Source organism: Rhinopithecus roxellana, chromosome 2, assembly GCF_007565055.1.
Source record: "Rhinopithecus roxellana isolate Shanxi Qingling chromosome 2, ASM756505v1, whole genome shotgun sequence".
Classification (NCBI taxonomy): domain Eukaryota; kingdom Metazoa; phylum Chordata; class Mammalia; order Primates; family Cercopithecidae; genus Rhinopithecus; species Rhinopithecus roxellana.
The window spans coordinates 52,076,806-52,095,605 of NC_044550.1; the positions used below are offsets into that span (position 1 = coordinate 52,076,806).

Here is an 18,800-nt window from a genome sequence, read left to right on the forward strand (position 1 = left end):
AAAGTTGGGGCTTATTGTTCTTTATTGTGACCTTTAGTCACTGCCAAAAACTGTAATTTAGGAAACCAATTCTGTTTTTTTATGTTTTAGGATAATTTAAATAAGCAAATAGAAGTATTTAGCTGTTATAGCCACACATACCACTCTTTACCAACCCTGACTTTTATTTGGGAGATTTGGTCTTGTGTGCAGTCACAGTGATCAGAACAAACAAGTAGGCAGTCACCAGAGACTACCTTGATTTTCTGTCTATATCTTTTTTATCTTATCCCATTACAGTTTATAGGATAGTGATACTTAAATGTTTACTGTTTTTTCCCTTACCTACCCTCACCTTCAGAATATTCTCAGCACAGCAGCCAGAGTAATTCTCTTAAAACCTAAGTAAGGTCATGTCATTCCTCTCCCCAGAACCCTCCAGGATCTCCCTGGGTCACTCAGTACAAAACAAAAGTCCTACCACCTGCCAGGCCCTCCGTGATCTGGCCTCATGTCTGACTTCTCACACTCACACCTGCAGCCCCACTGGCCTCACTGTTCCTTAATCAGGCTGGGCAGACTCCTACCCCAAGGCCTTTGCATTTACTGTTCACTTTGTCTGGAAAGTTCTCCCCAGATCATGTCTTACTCCTTCACTGCAGAACCTTTCTTAAATGTCACCTTCTCTGAGAAGCTTTTCTTAGCCACCTTCAAAAATCTCACATATACCACCCATACTTCCTGTCCCCTTGCTTTTTTTTTTTTTCTCTTCAGCTCTTAACATTAGCAACCTAAAATATACCTTACTTGATTTAAATTGCTCTCATAGACAGTAGGCTATAGGGCAGACAGTCATTTGTGTATGTGGGTGTGGGCAGCAGTAAATACAAAATTGCGTGATGACGACGAGGATGATGAAGATGATGACGAGGATGATGAAGATGATGCAGCTAACAGCACTTACATATGCCAGACACTGACAAGCATAGGAAAAATGATTTAACTGTTTACTCAGCAAATACTGAGCCACTGAACATGACTTGGGTCAGTTGTTGCAGCTGTAACTTTGCTATAGCAGCAGTGAGTTGAAAGGGAGAAGAAGCCGGGCGCGGTGGCTCAAGCCTGTAATCCCAGCACTTTGGGAGGCCGAGACGGGCGGATCACGAGGTCAGGAGATCGAGACCATCCTGGCTAACACGGTGAAACCCCGTCTCTACTAAAAAATACAAAAACTAGCCGGGCGAGGTGGCGGGCGCCTGTAGTCCCAGCTACTCGGGAGGCTGAGGCAGGAGAATGGCGTAAACCCGGGAGGCGGAGCTTGCAGTGAGCTGAGATCTGGCCACTGCACTCCAGTCCGGGCGACAGAGCGAGACTCCGCCTCAAAAAAAAAAAAAAAAAAAAAAAGAAAGGGAGAAGAATTAGGAACATAGTACCCTACTTTTGAGGAAATATGATTGGCTTTGATTTTAACAGAATAGACAGAGTTTAAATCTGTGTTGGTTTCTGTTTTCTTACAGATATGACCCTATGTTTTAAAATGCTTAAAACATCTTAACCCTTTCCAATTAAAGAAGGGCGAGTACAATGTAGTTCAATTTTACAACATTCTCCTTAGTTTATGAAAGTTAAAAATGGAACAAATTTTTAAATCACTAAAAATCCTGCAACTTTTTTGTGATCCATGGGACAAGAAAACATAACATTAGTTCATACACGCTCAAAAAGCTTATTCTCAAAAAGCTGCTTAAACGTAATTGAATTATTTTAATTCTTTTTCATTTTCCTTCCTTCTCCCAGTAGAAACACTGAAAAAATAATATAAATGGGTAAGGAACAGATTTTTAAAAAAGAAAAAACGATTAAGTACCTGATTAGTCTCTAGAATCACAGACTTACAACTCGAGTTGGAAAGACACAGCAGTCATCCATCTGGATGAGGAGTGTCAGTCCCTGAGAGAGTTGAAAGGAGCATTGCAGGAGTTTGTGATAGTTGAAATGACCAGCATTGCGTTGGTAATTTGTTCAGCGGGGAGGGCCCTTGCCCTACTCTTCTGCGTCAAAGTCACTGTGAGTTTTTCAATAGAAATCATGTGAAAGAACTTTTTAAACTGTGGTCAATTATCTACCACAATTTCATGATGGGGGTGGAGATAGGATGGGAGCCACAGGGTCTAAAAAGTAAATGAATACAACTATTCCAGCTCTGACCTGCCCTCTGAATTCCCAGAGCAGTTGGTGGATGCCAGTGGAGCAGGAGTTATGAACGCCAGTCATGGCCATACCTTGCCAGGGTTGGAATCTGCTCTAACACCTATCAGTTGGGTGACCTTGGGCAAGTTCCCTGACCTCTCTGTGGCTTACTCAGGGATAATCATAGTACCTTTCTCATAGATTTCAAAATGTTCTGTCTTCCCCTGTGAGAATGGAGATTTCATGATAAGTGGGACCTTGTTTGTCTTATTCATTGAAATATCCTCAATATACCACATCACAAGGGCTGCCTCTCCCTCTTCCCAGATTTCTTTGCTAAATTGTTTAACGCCTCTACCAGATTTTTATAATCTGGCCTCACCCTACTGTTTCCTCCAACTAAAAGTACACCCTCCGCCCTCTGGGCTGGTTCTCTCTCTAGGCTGGTAGGTGCCAGTGGAGCAGGAAGTAAGAAAGTTATCATGACGACAGCTTGCCAGGGTTAGAATCTGCTTTAACACCTGCCTACCAGTTGGGTGATCTTGGGAAAGTTTCCTGACCTCTCTGTGGCTCAAATAGGTATAATCGTAATACCTTTCTCATGGATTTAAAAATTATCTGTCTTCCCTTGAGAGAATGGAGATTTCATGATAAGTGGGACCTTGTTTGTCTTAATCATTGAAATACCCCCAATAAACCACGCTGTAAGCACTCAGTAAACATTTGTAATTTTTGTACATCAGGTGAACTAATATTAGAGTTATTTGTCAGACCTGGTGTTAGGTGCAACCATTAGAAATTATTAATGCTGTTCAACAACATATAAAAGGTTGGTTATGTAAGGTAACGTTATAAAAACATTTTCATGTACATATCATCAAAACTATATAAGAATATAAGTAATGCTACTCTCTGCCCACCGGGTGGCCTCGCTCTGCAGGAGCAGTCACAGCTCTAACAACACTGGAGCTAACACTGCCTTTTCCATAAAGGTGTTTTCTTCTACCTCTGGCTTGCCCTTTGCCCTTCTTTCCCCGGGCAAAGCCAAGAACCCTCATGTACTCCACGTTGGGGCTCATTTGCCCTGTATCAATGGTGATGCCTATTTCTTAGGGTTAATGTATAATTTAGAGACTATGCAACACATTTAATATAGGTGCTGGCATACAGTAACTAATTTTTAACTTTAGAAATGAGTCAGGCCAGGAATGGTGGCTTATGCTTGTAATCCCAGCACTTTGGGAGGCTAAGGCAGGTGGATCACTTGAGGTCAGGAGTTTGAGACCAGCCTGGCCAACATGGTGAAACCTTGTCTCTACTAAAAATACAAAAAATATCAGCCGGGCTTGGTAGCACACGCCTGTAATTCAATCCCAGCTGCTCAAGAGGGTGAGTGAAGCATGAGAATTTCTTGAACCTGGGAGGCGGAGGTTATACTATACTTCTTTTTTAAAATCTTTTTTCACTTAATATTTTCCCATTTCATTTATGCTTCTTTCAATATATTGGTGTTTTTTGGCTGCATAGGTTTTTATCATATGTATCCACTGCAATTTAATTAATCCTATCATTGAACACATAGCATTTCAATATTTGCATTTTTTCCTTCTTACAAGCACTAGGGCCATGAATAGATTTGTATCATTGGGCATATCTGTGAATATTTCCTTAGGAAAAATCCTAGAAGCAGAATGTCTTCGTGTATGTGCATGTACATTTCCAGGGACTGGAGGGTAGGTGTGGAGGGTGGAGTATGGTGGTATGCACATTTTAAAGGTTTTGGATTCATTTTCTCAAATTACCCTACAGAAAGGTACACATTGCTAATAGCAGTGCATGAGAGCCTCTTTCTCAGACCTTGGCCAATATGAAGAGATACTATTTTTAAAACCTTGACACGTAGGCAAGAATAATACGTGGTTTCACTCACAACTCTGTGATTATTAAAGTAGTTGATCTTTTTCAAAGTGTTTATAGAGCATTTTTATTTCTTCTTTGTGAGTTGCCTTCATGTCTTTGCCCATTTGGTTATTGTTGATGTACGCTGTCTCGTTCTTTGGTTATATCCCCAAGATCTGATATCTGACATACTTAGACTTGTGCTCTTATTTTACAAGATCATCATTTTATTAACTTTGATGGGATTTTGGATTTCATGCTTTATACTGAACTATCTCTTCCATGAGAAGGCAGCATATTTAACATTTTTATAGTTGTTCCAATTAATATGTATTATTCAGACAGTCATCAAACATTTGTTGAACATCTATGTGCAGGCACAGGCTAGTTGCTGCAGACACAGAGATGAATTAGACAGTTTCTATCTTCAATAAGCTCAGAATCAGTAGCTGGGATTACAGGCATGCGCCACCATGCCTGGCTAATTTTTGTATTTTTAGTAGAGACGGGGTTTCATCATGTTGGCCAGGCTGGTTCCCAACTCCTGACCTCAAGTGATCTGCCCACCTTGGCCTCCCAAAGTGCTGGGATTACAGGCATGAGCCACTGTGCCTGGCCTCTCTCTCTTTCTTTCTTTCTTTTTGTAGAGACAGGGTCTTGCTTTGTTGCCAGGCTGGTCTTGAACTCCTAGGCTCAAGCAGTCCTCCTGCCTCAGCCTCCCAAGTTACTGGGGTTTCAGATGTGAGTCACCTCACTCAGCATAAATACTTTTTTTTTTTTTTTCAAATAAAATCGTACATAAAACCCCAACAAATGCATACAGATGGAAATCAGAGACAGTGCCCTTAAACTGTGCCTTCCTTTCTTTTAGGATTGTCACAGAGCCCAGTTTGAAAACTATCTCTTAGAGATAAGAATGAACATTGAAGTCCCTACTGTTACTAACTGAATGACTTAGAGTGAACTATTTAAACCTCTCCAGCCAGTTTCTTTATATCTAAAATGAGGATTAAAATAGTATCTTCCACATGCTAGTGTTTTAAGAATTGCGTGAGAAAATGATCTCATCTAAACTCCTGACTTTAAATGTCATCTGTACACTGATGACTCGCAAATGTGCACCTCCAGTCTTAACTTCCGTTTTGAACTTGCACTTGGCAGAAATGAATATTGAACTGCCTACTTGATATTTCAACATGAATGCCAAATACGCACCTCCAATTCAATATATTGTGAACTCCTGATCTCAGCCTCAAACCTCCTCCTCCCACCCTCCTCGCCATCTCATTAATGGTATCTACTTTTCCTTTTGCTCTGACCAAAACCTTGGAATCAGCCATAACTCCTTTTTCCCACATTCCATATTCAAGACATTAGAAAAGACTGTTGGTTCTACCTTCAAAACACATGCGGAATCTAATCTTTTCCTACCACCTCCTCAGCTGCCACCCTGGCCAAGTCCCCATCTTCTCCCCACTGGATTAACGCAATAGCCTCCTAACTGGTCTCCCTCCTTCTCCCTTGCCCCCTTTCATGTGTCCTCACCATAGCAGCCAGGCTGATCCTGCTACAACCAAAGCCAATGTATGTCATGCCTCTACTCAGAACCTCCCCATTTCACACCTCCTCATTTCTCCCAGCGTAAAGCCAAAGCCCTTAGCATGGCTGAAGTGAGCTGGCTCCTGCTGTCTCCTGGCTCTTCGTCCATTCCCTGCCTCACCAGTGCCGCTGCAGCCTTCTGGCCTCAGTGGGCTTCCTGGAATGCTTTCTCAGATGTTGCCATAGCTACTTCCTCACCTCCTTCAGTATTTGCCTAAAGGTCACCAACTCAGTGAAACCATTGTCTTCATTTTCTAAAACTTAACACATACGATTACACAAACTTCTTTTTCTCTCTCGCTGCTTTATTTTTCTCCATATTAAAACGTATGATATGCAGTCATGCGTCACTTACAGATGGAGATACTTTCTGAGAAATGCATCATTAGGCAATTTCATCCCTGTGCAAACGTTATGGAGTTCATGCACACAAACCTAGACGGTCTAGCCTACTACACACCTAGGCTATGTGGTATATAGTCTATTGCCCCTAGGCTACAAACCTGTGCAGCATACCTACTTCCTGCTGTAGGTAATTGTAACACAATGGTAAGTATTTGTATATCTAAACATATTTAAACACAGAAAAGGGCTGGGTGTGGTGGCTCACACCTCTAATCCCACCACTTTGGGAGGCCACGGCAGGAGGATCACTTGAACCCAGAAGTTCAAGACCAGCCCAGGCAACATGACTAAACCCCATCTCTACAAACAATACAAAAATTAGCTAGGTGTGATGGCACATGGCTGTAGTCCCAGCTACTTGGGAGGCTGAGATGGGAGTAATACTTGAACACAGGAGGTAGAGGCTGCAGTGATCACAACGCTGCACACCAGTTTGGGCAACAGAGTGAGACCTTGTCTTAAAAAAAAAAAAAAAAAAGAAACACAGAAAAGGTACGGTGAAAATACAATATCATCTTATGGGACCATTGTCCTATATGCATCCCATCATTGACCACAACATTGTTGTGTAGCACATAACTGTAACTTGTTTTACTTATTTTCTTTGGTGTGTGTCCTCCACTAACAGGAACCTAACTTCATGAGGGCACAGCTATTTTCTGTTTGAATCATCATACTTTATTTCCAGTGTCTGGAATACTGCCTAGCACATAGTAAGTTCTCAATAAATATTTGTGGAATGAATCACGTATATAAAGCTTTTGACGGCATAGTATGTGATTCATTGCCTTCAGGCATTTTTATCACTCTTTTTCTTCTCCAAAGGATTTATCTTTCCGGAAACCTTCTATGAGGAACTATTCACTTAAGAGGAAGCTGATTTTTCAGGTTCTATTTCAGGAGAACAATTTTAACATTCAGTTTCTAAGCCTGAGTTTCTGAAATGGTGTCAACTTAAGGTGTGGGGGAAAGCTGGGGACAAACAGTGGAGAATTTGTAAAAATTACAGATGAATTTTAAAAGGGATATCCCACTGGCTACAGTGACTCAGACTTGTCTCAAAAAATAAAAAAAAAAAGGCCAGGCACAGTGGCTCAGGCCTGTAATCCCAGCACTTTGGGAGGCTGAGGCAGGTGGATCACCTGAGGTCAGGAGTTCAAGACCAGCCTGGCCAAACGGTGAAACCCTGTCTCTACTAAAAATATAAAACTTAGCCCAGCGTGATGGCAAGTGCCTGTAATCCCAGCTACTTGGGAGGCTGAGGCAGGAGAATCGCTTGAACCTGGGAGGCAGAGATTGCTGTTAGCCTAGATCATGCCACTGCACTTCAGCCTAAGGGACAGAGCAAGACACCATCTCAAAAAATAAATAAATATTAAGAAATATATATATCTAGGGATATCCTCCCCATTAATAAAGTATAAATTCAGTATAAAGAAATGGAAAGTAGTGCATGCAAATGTTAACTACATTTATATTTGTTTACCTATTTTAAAACTCTCGAACAATTTTGAAAATTCAAGTTAGTAATTTTTTTCTTAGGCAGCATTGGCATAGTAACAAACCGAAATACTCATGGCTTTTACTTGCTTTATACTTAAGCAATAGAAATGTCAACACAGCATCTGTGAAAGAATTATTGGGATCAGAGGTCATGTCCCATTGTAGGAATGCCTCATAAACATAAATTGCTCTCGGTTTACATCATTTCCTTGAAGAGAGGAAAGTGTTGAAGACACACTTTAGAATCTGAAGAAAGTTTATGGCTCTGGTCAGTATTTTTAAAATACTGCTAAAAATACACACTGAATATTTTATTTTATTTTATTTTTGAGACAGAGTCTCACTCTGTGTCCCAGGCTGGATTGCAGTGGCATGATATCGGCTCACTGCAACCTCTGCCTCCAGGATTAAAGCAATTCTTGTGTCTCAGCCTCCCAAGTAGCTGGCATTACAGGTGCCCACCACCATGCCTGGCTAATTTTTGTATTTTTAGTAGAGACGGGGTTTCACCATGTTGGCCAGGCTTGTTTTGAACTCCTGACCTCAGGTGACCTGCCTGCCTCGGCCTCCCAAAGTGCTGGGATTACAGGCATGAACCACCATGCCTGGCCATAATACACACTGAATATTTTAAACAAATCCATTTAAAAACATGCTACAAATAAAAAAGTTTTTAGCACAGATTAATTACTAATTGAAAATTGTTAAGATCTCTGACACATGGTGAAGAATGTAGGGAAAGGCATACAATTTTATAATTTTTCCTCATTCATGTATTTATGTTTCTGATTTTCTTCATTCTGTTTTTAGCTGGTCTTTATGTGTATTTTATGTGTAAAATAAAATGTGAATGGAAGTTACACTAACACATGTGAATGTGTTCCAAGAAGATGGAACAGCAAGTGCATAAGCCTTGACATAGGGATGAATGAAGCAGATTCAGGTAACAAGAAGGCCAGATTTCTAGTCTTGTTTCCAAAGCCCATAGCCATCCCACATTATAGCAAATGGTGGTAAAGATGTAGAGTAACTGGAACTCTTATACATTGCTGGTAGAAATGCAAAATGGTATTGTCACTTTGGAAAACAGTTCAGCAATTCCTTCCTTCCTTCCTTCCTTCCTTCCTTCCTTCCTTCCTTCCTTCCTTCCTTCCTTCCTTCCTTCCTTCCTTTCTTTCTTTCTTTCTCTCGACAGAGTCTTGCTCTGTCACCCAGGCTGGAGTGCAGGGGCGTGATCTCAGCTCACTGTAACCTCCGCCTCCCGGGTTCAAGTGATTCTCCTGCCTCAGCCTCCCAAGTAGCTGGGACCACCCACCTCGAACTCCTCAAGTGATTCACCCACCTCGGCCTCCCAAAGTGCTGGGATTACAGCTGTGAGCCACCGCGCCCGGCCTGGCTTGGCAATTTCTTATCATTGACTATGCACTGAGTACATGACTCAGCAAAATCACTCCTAGGTATTTACCCACGAGGAAAGAAAACTTATGTTCACACAAAAACCTGTCCATGGATGTTATTAATAGCTTGATTCATTATAATCCCAAATTGGAAAAAATAAATAAAACTTTAATGTCCTTCAACTGGTGAAAGAATAAACAAACTACGGTACATAGTTTGTTTTGTATGTATAATGAAATACTATACAGCAGTAAAGAGGAACAGACAGCTGATATATGTAGCAAAATGCATGCATCTCAAATGCATTATGCTAGGTGAAGGAAGGCAGACCCAGAAAACTATATACTACATGATTCCATTTGTGTGATAATCTGAAAAAAGCAAAACTATAAGGACAGAAAACAGATCAGTGGCTGCCAGGGACTGGAGGTCAGAGGAGTATCTGACTACAAAAGGGAAAGAGGAGATCTTGAAGGATGATGGAACTGTTCTATATCTTGATTGCAAAGGTTTTACATAGTTACAGGCATTTGCCAAAACTCTTAGGATGTACCCACACACAAAAGGTGAATTTTACTGTAGGCTAACCATACCACAATTTTTAAAAAGTGAACGAAAGTCATTTTTACCAAGTTAGGGTGAGAATAATCAAAACACAATTATATTGCTGCCATCCTAATTCAGTTAGGGGCTAAATTTCATTGCTGTAGATATGCCTGCATATAGAGTTGTGTTCTGGAAAAACCAATTCTTTTCTGAAACCTACAGTCCTTCACTTAATCAGTATTTATCAAGTACCTATTATATGCCATACACTATTCTAGGTTCTGAGGATACCTCAATGAACGAGACATATCCCTACCCTCCTAGAACTTGCATTTTAATAATAAGTGAATAACTCTGTAGGTAAATAAGTACATAGGCTACTTTAAGTAACATAGCATACTGGTAAGTTGTTATAAAGAAAACTAAAGCCTGGTGAAAGAGAGTTTTGAGGAAATGAGGCTATTTTTGACAAAGTACTAAGGAAGGATTTCCGAGTGACAGTTGAACAGAGGTTTAATTGATGTGATGGAGGAAGTTATGTGAATACCTGATGGAAGAGAGTTCCAGGAAGGAGGAAAAGCAAGTGTATCAGCCTTGAAACAGAAATGAATCAGGCAGATACAAGGAACAACAGAAAAGCTGGATTTCTGGTCTTGTTTCCATAGCCCATTACCATGCCATGCTAAATGGAGATAATTTTAATTTATACTTATCATAATAGTAAAATTCCAGGGAAAATTTGTTTATTCCTCCCAAAATGACAACTTGAAGGTACCATAATGCACAACTACTGTCAAGAAAAAAAGTGGGAAACTACAAATTTGCCAGTGTTCTCAGTTGTAAACCACTCAGTTTAGGCACACATTTTCTCTAGAGGACATTAGAAAACTCACGGAAATGCTGGGAAAGCTGAGGAACCAGTGTGCTAGTTATTAATTTATTGCCTCTTAGCTCTCAATCCGTCCTTCATTATCTACTCTGCAATAGTGGGGTTGAATCCTGCAGAATTTCTCCTTTGCAGTGAGCGGGGTGTCAGACTTTTTCAGTAGAGGGCGCTGGAGGGACACTTGCAGGAGGAATGGGCTTCTTCCTGGTCAGGTGTGCTTCCGTTGGCTTCTTGCTTCTGCTCCTGGCTGTATGCAACATATGGCAGGGACATCCAGTAATGCTCCTCCCCAACTGTTACAGGCTAAATTGTGTCCCCCCAAAATTCATGTTGACATCCTAACCTGCAGTACCTCAGAATGCTACTGTGTTTGGAGATAGGGTCTTTAAAGAGATGATTAAGGTTAAATGAGGTCACTAGTGTGGGCCCTAATTTGATATGCCTCGTGTCCTTACAAGAAGAGGAGATGAGGACACAGACGCATACAAAAGAAACATATGAAGGCACTGGGGGAAGACAAGCCAAGGAAAGATGCCCCCAGAAGAAACCAGCCCCGCCAACACCTTGATCTTGGATTTCTAGTTGCAGATTGTGAGGAAATACATTTCTGTTGTTGAAGCCCCCCAGTCTGTGGTCCTCTGTTGTGGGAGACCTAGCAAACTAACACACCAGTGTGAACAGAGAGGGCACAGTCCCTTGGCAAGCCAGCAGCTCCAACTCTGTGACCACCCGGCTGCAGCCCTCCTAACACCAGGCCTCATGACAAGCAGTCAGTAAAGGGGTTCTTGATGCCCTCAATCCTTGCACAGGTCCATCCACTAGCCTCAGCCCTCCTACACCTTGGAGTGGTTTGCCAACCTTCCCACGTACGTTCCAGAGACATGTTTCCCACTTGCTAGTCCTAACTGTGGTTTTCTGGCCAGCTTCCGTCCCCCTACTCCCTAGAAGAATATTACCTGCCTGTCCAGTGACTTAGACTGGCTCTGGCCTGGGTCAACCCAGCAAACTTGTCCACCCTCCAGTGGACTGCAGCCACACCTTCTCCAGTAGAGCTGGAATTCCAGCTTGACGAGAGGAATCCCTTCCAAGTTTGCTTCTTCCTCAAGTACTTTTCTCAGCTCTAGAGTATTCTTTAGCATTCTGCTTACCCCTTTTAGTTATTTCCCTCCTCTAGTTAATAATTCTATTTATTAAACTTTCCCTGTTCAAATTATACTCTGATTCTGGACTGGCACAGAATCCAACTGCCACAAAATGGTGCTGGGAGTAGTCCTAGGAGATAGACCTGCGGAGATGGGATCTGAGGGTTGACCCCGTCCTTGGAGTTCAGCACAGTACTGAGCTCCTTAGCAGTGGGAAATGGGAAGCTAGTGACCCGTGGTGTGCAGGGATATCACACATCAAGCTAGCGCTTGTGGCTAATTGTAATGAAGTTGTAACTGAAGCAAGTGTCTTAGGAGCCCCAATGGCAGTTGCAACTAACTGTTGCGGCAGTGCATGATGTGCTGTGAGACGGACTTTTCTGAGCATACTTGAGTATTAACAGAAAGAAAAATGACAAGCCCAAATCCTTTAACTCTCAGATCAAGTCATCGTTAGAGGACCACAGAGCTTTGAGGATAGCCCTGAAAGAACCTTTTATTGCTCACAGCCAGAGGGCTGGTACTGCTAAAAAATTAAACATACAATTTAAGAGTGTGGGTTGCTGACTTACAACAATAGTTGAATGTATAGTTTTGAGCTTCCCTCTCCTGTGGAAGTAGCTTGCTCTCGGTAGAAGACTAGCCTTCCTCTGCTTAAATATCTGTGATAAGCTCATCTGGAGACAAATGCCTTAAAAGGAGTTACTCATGATGCTCTAAATCTACCACAACCACCCCGTGTTGCCACTAGACTCATGATTATTGCCAAATCTCAGCATGTTCCAGTAGGACAGGGACCCACCGTGACCCAGGAAGAAATAGTTTATACGCCAAAAGAATTGCCACACTTTTCTAATGTGTATCTTCAGAGACCTGGGGAACATGTGTGGAAGTGCATCCTAAAGATGTTCAAACGAGAATAATGGAATAGAACACTAGAGCAGGCTAAATTCATTCACTTCAGCGCACTTACTAGAGAGCTTTCCTGGCACAATATGGAAGAGAGACTCCAAAGGCTTAGGGAGATAGGCACGTGGGACTGGATTTACCATGTGCAAACTGCACACCAACCTTCCAGCATGTTCCAGGAAAAGAACCAGGAGACAACTTCCTGCACTAAGGCACCTGCAGACTGGAAAAGCTCTGTGGGTGTCTCTTTTGCAGGTTGAGGTGAAAAAACCCTCAACCCTGGTCTGGAGGACCTGGAACTCCAGCTCACGCCCACCACAGTGTGAGTGATGAGGAAAGCACAAGGCAACTGGATCCAGTGGCAAATCTGCCATTTTAGGGGGCTTATTATCTTGTCTTTTCTTCTTTGAGAAAAGAGGCTTCTGGGAAGCTGTACCTGGTGCCTGTTTGTTCATGATGCTACCGTACTGATAAACGCAGACCTTCCTAGGTGGGCATGTAAGGCCTGCTTATCCCCCAGCTAGGGTGACCAAACCTCCTGGTTTGCCAGGGCATGGGAGTTTCTGCACTAAACTATGAAAATCCCGGGCAGACCAGCACCCCCAGAATCCGGCAGTCCAGCCACCACTCAGCTGCTGCATTGTTTGGGAGGGAAGACAGCAAAACAGTTCGGTGATTTGCTCAGATTTTCTCTCTACTATTTTGAATCTATTAAACAAACTACAGAGACTTTTGGCTCCACTTCAGGATAGAATCAGGTATGTTAATGTAAGTGTAATTTTTTTTTGTAAAGCATACATACTTTCGAGTCTACATATTATTTGGCCATTAGTGTAGATTCCAGTTAGAAGATGGTGGAACATTTACCATAAGCTCAATAGATGGAAAGCTCATTGAGGCAGCCTTGTGGCCCAGAACTACATAAGGTCTGTGATACATTTTCTTTGTAAATAAACCTGAGTTAAAAATAACTTTATGGCACCTCTGCTTCTCAAAGGGGTTCATGCCTATAATCCCAGCACTTTGAGAAGCAGAGGCAGTGGATCACTTGAGCCCAGGAATTCAAGACCAACCTGGGTACCCCAAGGAGGTAAAATAGAGTAACAGTTAAGAGTGGAGCCTACAACTCCTGACCACCTACGGTCAAATCCCTGCTCTGCATCTTCCTTAGGAATGGTGGCTTTATCATTGTCAACTTGGCTAGACTTGGCTAGACTGAACTACATGTCCCAGAATTCTCCTGCCTGCATGGCTCTGGTTAGGGTGGACCACCAGAGACATTCTTCAATCAAGGCCCTCTGCATCTGTAAAGTTATTAAGTCTGAAAACTAGGTAAAATGCTGTGACTTTCCACTCTAATGATGCAAGCTACATTTTTGACTACCCATCCATTTTGTTCCTAGGAACACTGTGATCAATTACCACTACAGATCTTTGTGAGCTAAGGCAACTGGTTAGCAATACGTTCCTGCTGCCCTGTATTGTAAATATGCCCACGTTTCTTGTCTTTGGTGGTTAAATGCAGTCACTTTGACTCTGCCTCTCTGGATTCTCTGGGATTCCATTTCTTTGTAAATAAACCTGAGTTAAAAATAACTTTATGGCTGAGTGTGGCGGTTCATGTGGTGGCGCATGCCTGCGAGTCAGGAGTCATTCCTCACTCATAGTAGGGACAATTTGCATTTATGGAAAGCAAACTGGAGGGGTGGCCTGAGCCCACTGCCCATGGTAATGAATCCTTGCAATGCGAATAACCAAGGTGAGGCAGGTTGGGCAGATTTTATCCTCCCCACAAAGGCAAGCCTTTGTTCCACAGCCGGCACCTGGCAGAGTGGGAGAGATGGCAGAACCAGAGCTTCTCATTTCCCTCCATCAGGCTAGAGTGGGTCAGTGGGATCATGGACCGAAAGAAGACATTGAATGGGCTGGTCTGTCACTCAGAAATGGGGTCCTGGAGCTGGAGTGGCATGGGTTGGGTGGGGAGAGTAGGTGGTATGGCCCCCCCCAACCAGACCACTAGAACCAACCTCCCCCTTAGCTGCCCACCCCCAGCGAGTTCTGCCTCAGCTTCCTGTGAAAGCCCTTGTAGGATGCCCTCTAGGGCAAGACTTCTGGAGGGGATGGCCCTGCCTTGAGCCATCCTCACCTGAGGGTAGAGCAGTTCATGGATGCAAAGGGCATCTTGCTGACCGCGCCCATCTGCTGTCTCTGCCGCACCTCTACCAGCAGCATTGTCCCTGGCTGACCACTGGCAGGGCATGTAACCCATTGCCACATTCTTCTTCAGGTTGAGCAAGGGACAGCCACTGGTCACAGTACCAGTCATGGACCCTCAATGCTCAGGTGGGACTGTGTGCCTGCATCAGGACCCCCTCACACATCAACCCCACATGCCTCCACTGCACTTGCCCTTCAGCTGGGGACCAGTGACCTTGGCTCCAGGGAAGTGGAGAGCAGCTTGGTGGCACTTCCCCAATGTCCAACTGAGGCTGCCCTCCACAGGGGTAGTGTGTTCATCAGTGTCACTCCCGTACAGCCAGAGGCCCGCCTCCAGGCACAAGCTGCCAGCACTGTCAGCTTCGCCTCTGGGTTTTCCAGAAGAGCTGATGCCGAGTGAACTGCCCCCACTGCTGGCACCAAGATGTCCATGCCATTCTCTCCTGTGCAGCCACAGTGGATAAGGTGGTGGCCAGACATGTCAAACACCTCCATCACAGCACTAGTCATGAAGGCAGTTTCCTCAGGTCAGCTGCCGCGCCGGCCTATAGCACCTGAGCCACAGGAGGCCCTTGCAGGGCTAGCAGGGCAGTATCTACCACCTCCAGGCCCACATCTCTGCCCTGCCTCTGAAGTTCTCTGACCTTGACCTGCATGAAGGCCAAGTCTTTTTCCCAGCAGCCATTGTTGGATATCACATATAGATGCCCCTCAGAAGTGCTGGTCACAATCAAGTCATCGGTAAACAGCAACAGTGTCCTCTGGTTTGGCCTTAGCTCGGCAATGTCTCCAACCACTAGACTCTGCGTCAGCTTCACCGGGTCGCCACCATGTATCTTGGTCTGTGCACAACTAAGCGGATGACACAAGACAGGAGGGAATGCCTGCAGGAGAAAACCCCGATGGGCCACTGTGCTCACAGCCCACTGCATTGTCACCTCTGACGGGTGCAGACGGTGCACAGAGGCCACCACTCTGCCACACACGCTGGGAGATGTAGTTCTTAGCATATTTAAACACCAGCAAAAACTACAGTTATTAAAGGGAACAGGTAAGTATATAGATAAACTTAATGCACAGGAGGTGAGGAACTCTCTTTTAGACTTTCTTTCAAACACTGCCCACGGAGTGCTTTTTTCTTTAAAAAATTATTGCTCTCTCTTTTTTTTAATTATACTTGAAGTTCTAGGGTACATGTGCACAACGTGCAGGTTTGTTACGTAGGTATACATGTGCCCTGTTGATTTACTGCACCCATTAACTGGTCATTTACATTAGGTATTTCTCCTAATGTTATCCCTCCCCCAGGCCCCCAACCCATGACAGGCCCCGGTGTGTGATGTTCCCCACCCTGTGTCCAAGTGTTCTCATTGTTCAATTCCCACCTATGAGTGAGAACATGCAGTGTTTGGTTTTCTGTCCTTGTGATAGTTTGCTCAGAATGATGGTTTCCAGCTTTATCCATGTCCCGGCAAAGGACACGAACTCATCCTTTTTTATGACTGCATAGTATTCCATGGTATATATGTGCCACGTTTTCTTAATCCAGTCTATTGTTGATGGACATTTGGGTTGGTTCCAAGTCTTTGCTATTGTGAATAGTGCCGCAATAAACATACTTGTGCATGTGTCTTTATATTAGCATGATTTATAATCCTTTGGGTATATACCCAGTAACGGGATCGCTGGGTCAAATGGTAGTTTTAGTTCTAGATCCTTGAGGAATCGCCACACTGTCTTCCACAATGGTTGAACTAGTTTACACTCCCACCAACAGTGTAAAAGTGTTTCCATTTCTCCACGTCCTCTCCAGCATCTGTTGTTTCTGACTTTTTAATGATTGCCATTCTAACTGGTATAAGATGGTATCTCATTGTAGTTTTGATTTGCATTTCTCTGATGGCCAGTGATGATGAGCATTTTTTCATGTGTCTGTTGGCTGCATAAATGTCTTCTTTTGTGAAGTGTCTGTTCATATCCTTTGCCCACTTTTTGATGGAATTGTTTGTTTTATTTTCTTGTAAATTTGTGTAAGTTCTTTGTAGATTCTGGATATTAGCCCTTTGTCAGATGGATAGATTGCAAAAATTTTCTCCCATTCTGTAGGCTGCCTGTTCACTCTGATGGTAGTTTCTTTTGCTGTGCAGAAGCTCTTTAGTTGAATTAGATCCCATTTGTCTCTTTTGGCTTTTGTTGCCATTGCTTTTGGTGTTTTAGTCATGAAGTCCTTGCCCATGTCTATGTCCTGAATGGTATTGCTTAGGTTTTCTTCTAGGGTTTTTATGGTTGTAGGTCTAACATTTAAGTCTTTAATCCATCTTGAATAAATTTTTGTATAAGGTGTAAGGAAGGGATCCAGTTTCAGCTTTCTACATATGGCTAGCCAGTTTTCCCAGCACCATTTGTTAAATAGGGAACCCTTTCCCCATTTCTTGTTTTTGTCAGGTTTATCAAAGATCAGATGGTTGTAGATGTGTGGTGTTATTTCTGAGGCCTCTGTTCTGTTCCATTGGTCTATATCTCTGTTTTGCTACCAGTACCATGCTGTTTTGGTTACCATAGCCTTGTAGCATAGTTTGAAGTCAGGTAGCGTGATGCCTCCTGCTTTGTTCTTTTTGCTTAGGATTGTCTTGGCAATGCAGGCTCTTTTTTGGTTCCATATGAACTTTAAAGTTGTTTTTTTTTTTCCAATTCTGTGAAGAAAGTCATTGGTAGCTTGATGGAGATGGCATTGAATCTATAAATTACCTTGGGCAGTATGGCCATTTTCACAATATTGATTCTTCCTATCCATGAGCATGGAATGTTTTTCCATTTGTTTGTGTCCTCCTTTATTTCATTGAGCAGTGGCTTGTAGTTCTCCTTGAAGAGGTGCTTCACATCCCTTGTAAGTTGGATTCCTAGGAATATTATTCTCTTTGTAGCAATTGTGAATGGGAGTTCACTCATGATTTGGCTCTCTGTTTGTCTGTTATTTGTGTATAGGAATGCTTGTGATTTTTGTACATTGATTTTGTATCCTGAGACTTTGCTGAAGTTGCTTATCAGCTTAAGGAGATTTTGGGCTGAGACAATGGGGTTTCCTAAATATACAATCATGTCATCTGCAAACAGGGACAATTTGACTTCCTCCTTTCCTAATTGAATACCTATTATTTCTTTCTCCTGCCTGTTGCCCTGGCCAGAACTTCCAACACTATGTTGAATAGGAGTGGTGAGACAGGGCATCCCTGTCTTCTGCTAGTTTTCAAAGGGAATGCTTCCAGTTTTTGCCCATTCAGTATGATATTGGCTGTGGGTTTGTCACAAATAGCTCTTATTATTTTGAGATACCTTCCATCAATACCTAGTTTATTGAGCATTTTTAGCATGAAGGGCTGTTGAATTTTGTGGAAGGCTTTTCTGTATCTATTGAGATAATCATGTGGTTTTTGTCATTGGTTCTGTTTATGTGATGGATTACATTTATTGATCTGCGTATGTTGAACCAGCCTTGCATCCCAGGGATGAAGCCAACTTGATTGTGGTGGATAAGCTTTTTGATGTGCTGCTGGATTCAGTTTGCAAGTCTTTTATTGAGGATTTTCTCATTGATGTTCATTAGGAATATTGGTCTAAAATTCTCTTTTTTGTTGTGTCTCTGCCAGACTTTGGTTTCAGGATGATGCTGGCCTCATAAAATGAATTAGGGAGGATTCCCTCTTTTTCTATCGATTGGAATAGTTTCAGAAGGAATAGTACCAGCTCTTCTTTGTACCTCTGGTAGAATTCGGCTGTGAATCCTTCTGGTCCTGGACTTTTTTTGGTTGGTAGGCTATTAACTATTGCCTCAATTTCAGAGCCTGTTATTGGTCTATTCAGAGATTGAACTTCTTCCTGGTTTAGTCTTGGGAGGGTGTATGCATCTAGGAATTTATCCATTTCTTCTAGATTTTCTAGTTTATTTCTAGTTTATAGTATTCTCTGATGGTAGTTTGTATCTCTGTGGGATCGGTGGTGATCCCCTTTCTCATTTTTTATTGCATCTATTTGATTCTTCTCTCTTTTCATCTTCATTAGTCTTGCTAGTGGTCTATTAATTTTGTTGATCTTTTCTAAAAACCAGCTCCTGGATTCATTGATTTTTT

General features: G+C 42.7%; 1 pseudogene; it reads right to left on the bottom strand.

Moving 5' to 3' along the window:
- Positions 1-14,598: 14,598 nt before the first annotated feature.
- LOC104658845 lies at positions 14,599-15,605 on the bottom strand (annotated as a pseudogene).
- Positions 15,606-18,800: the final 3,195 nt, after the last annotated feature.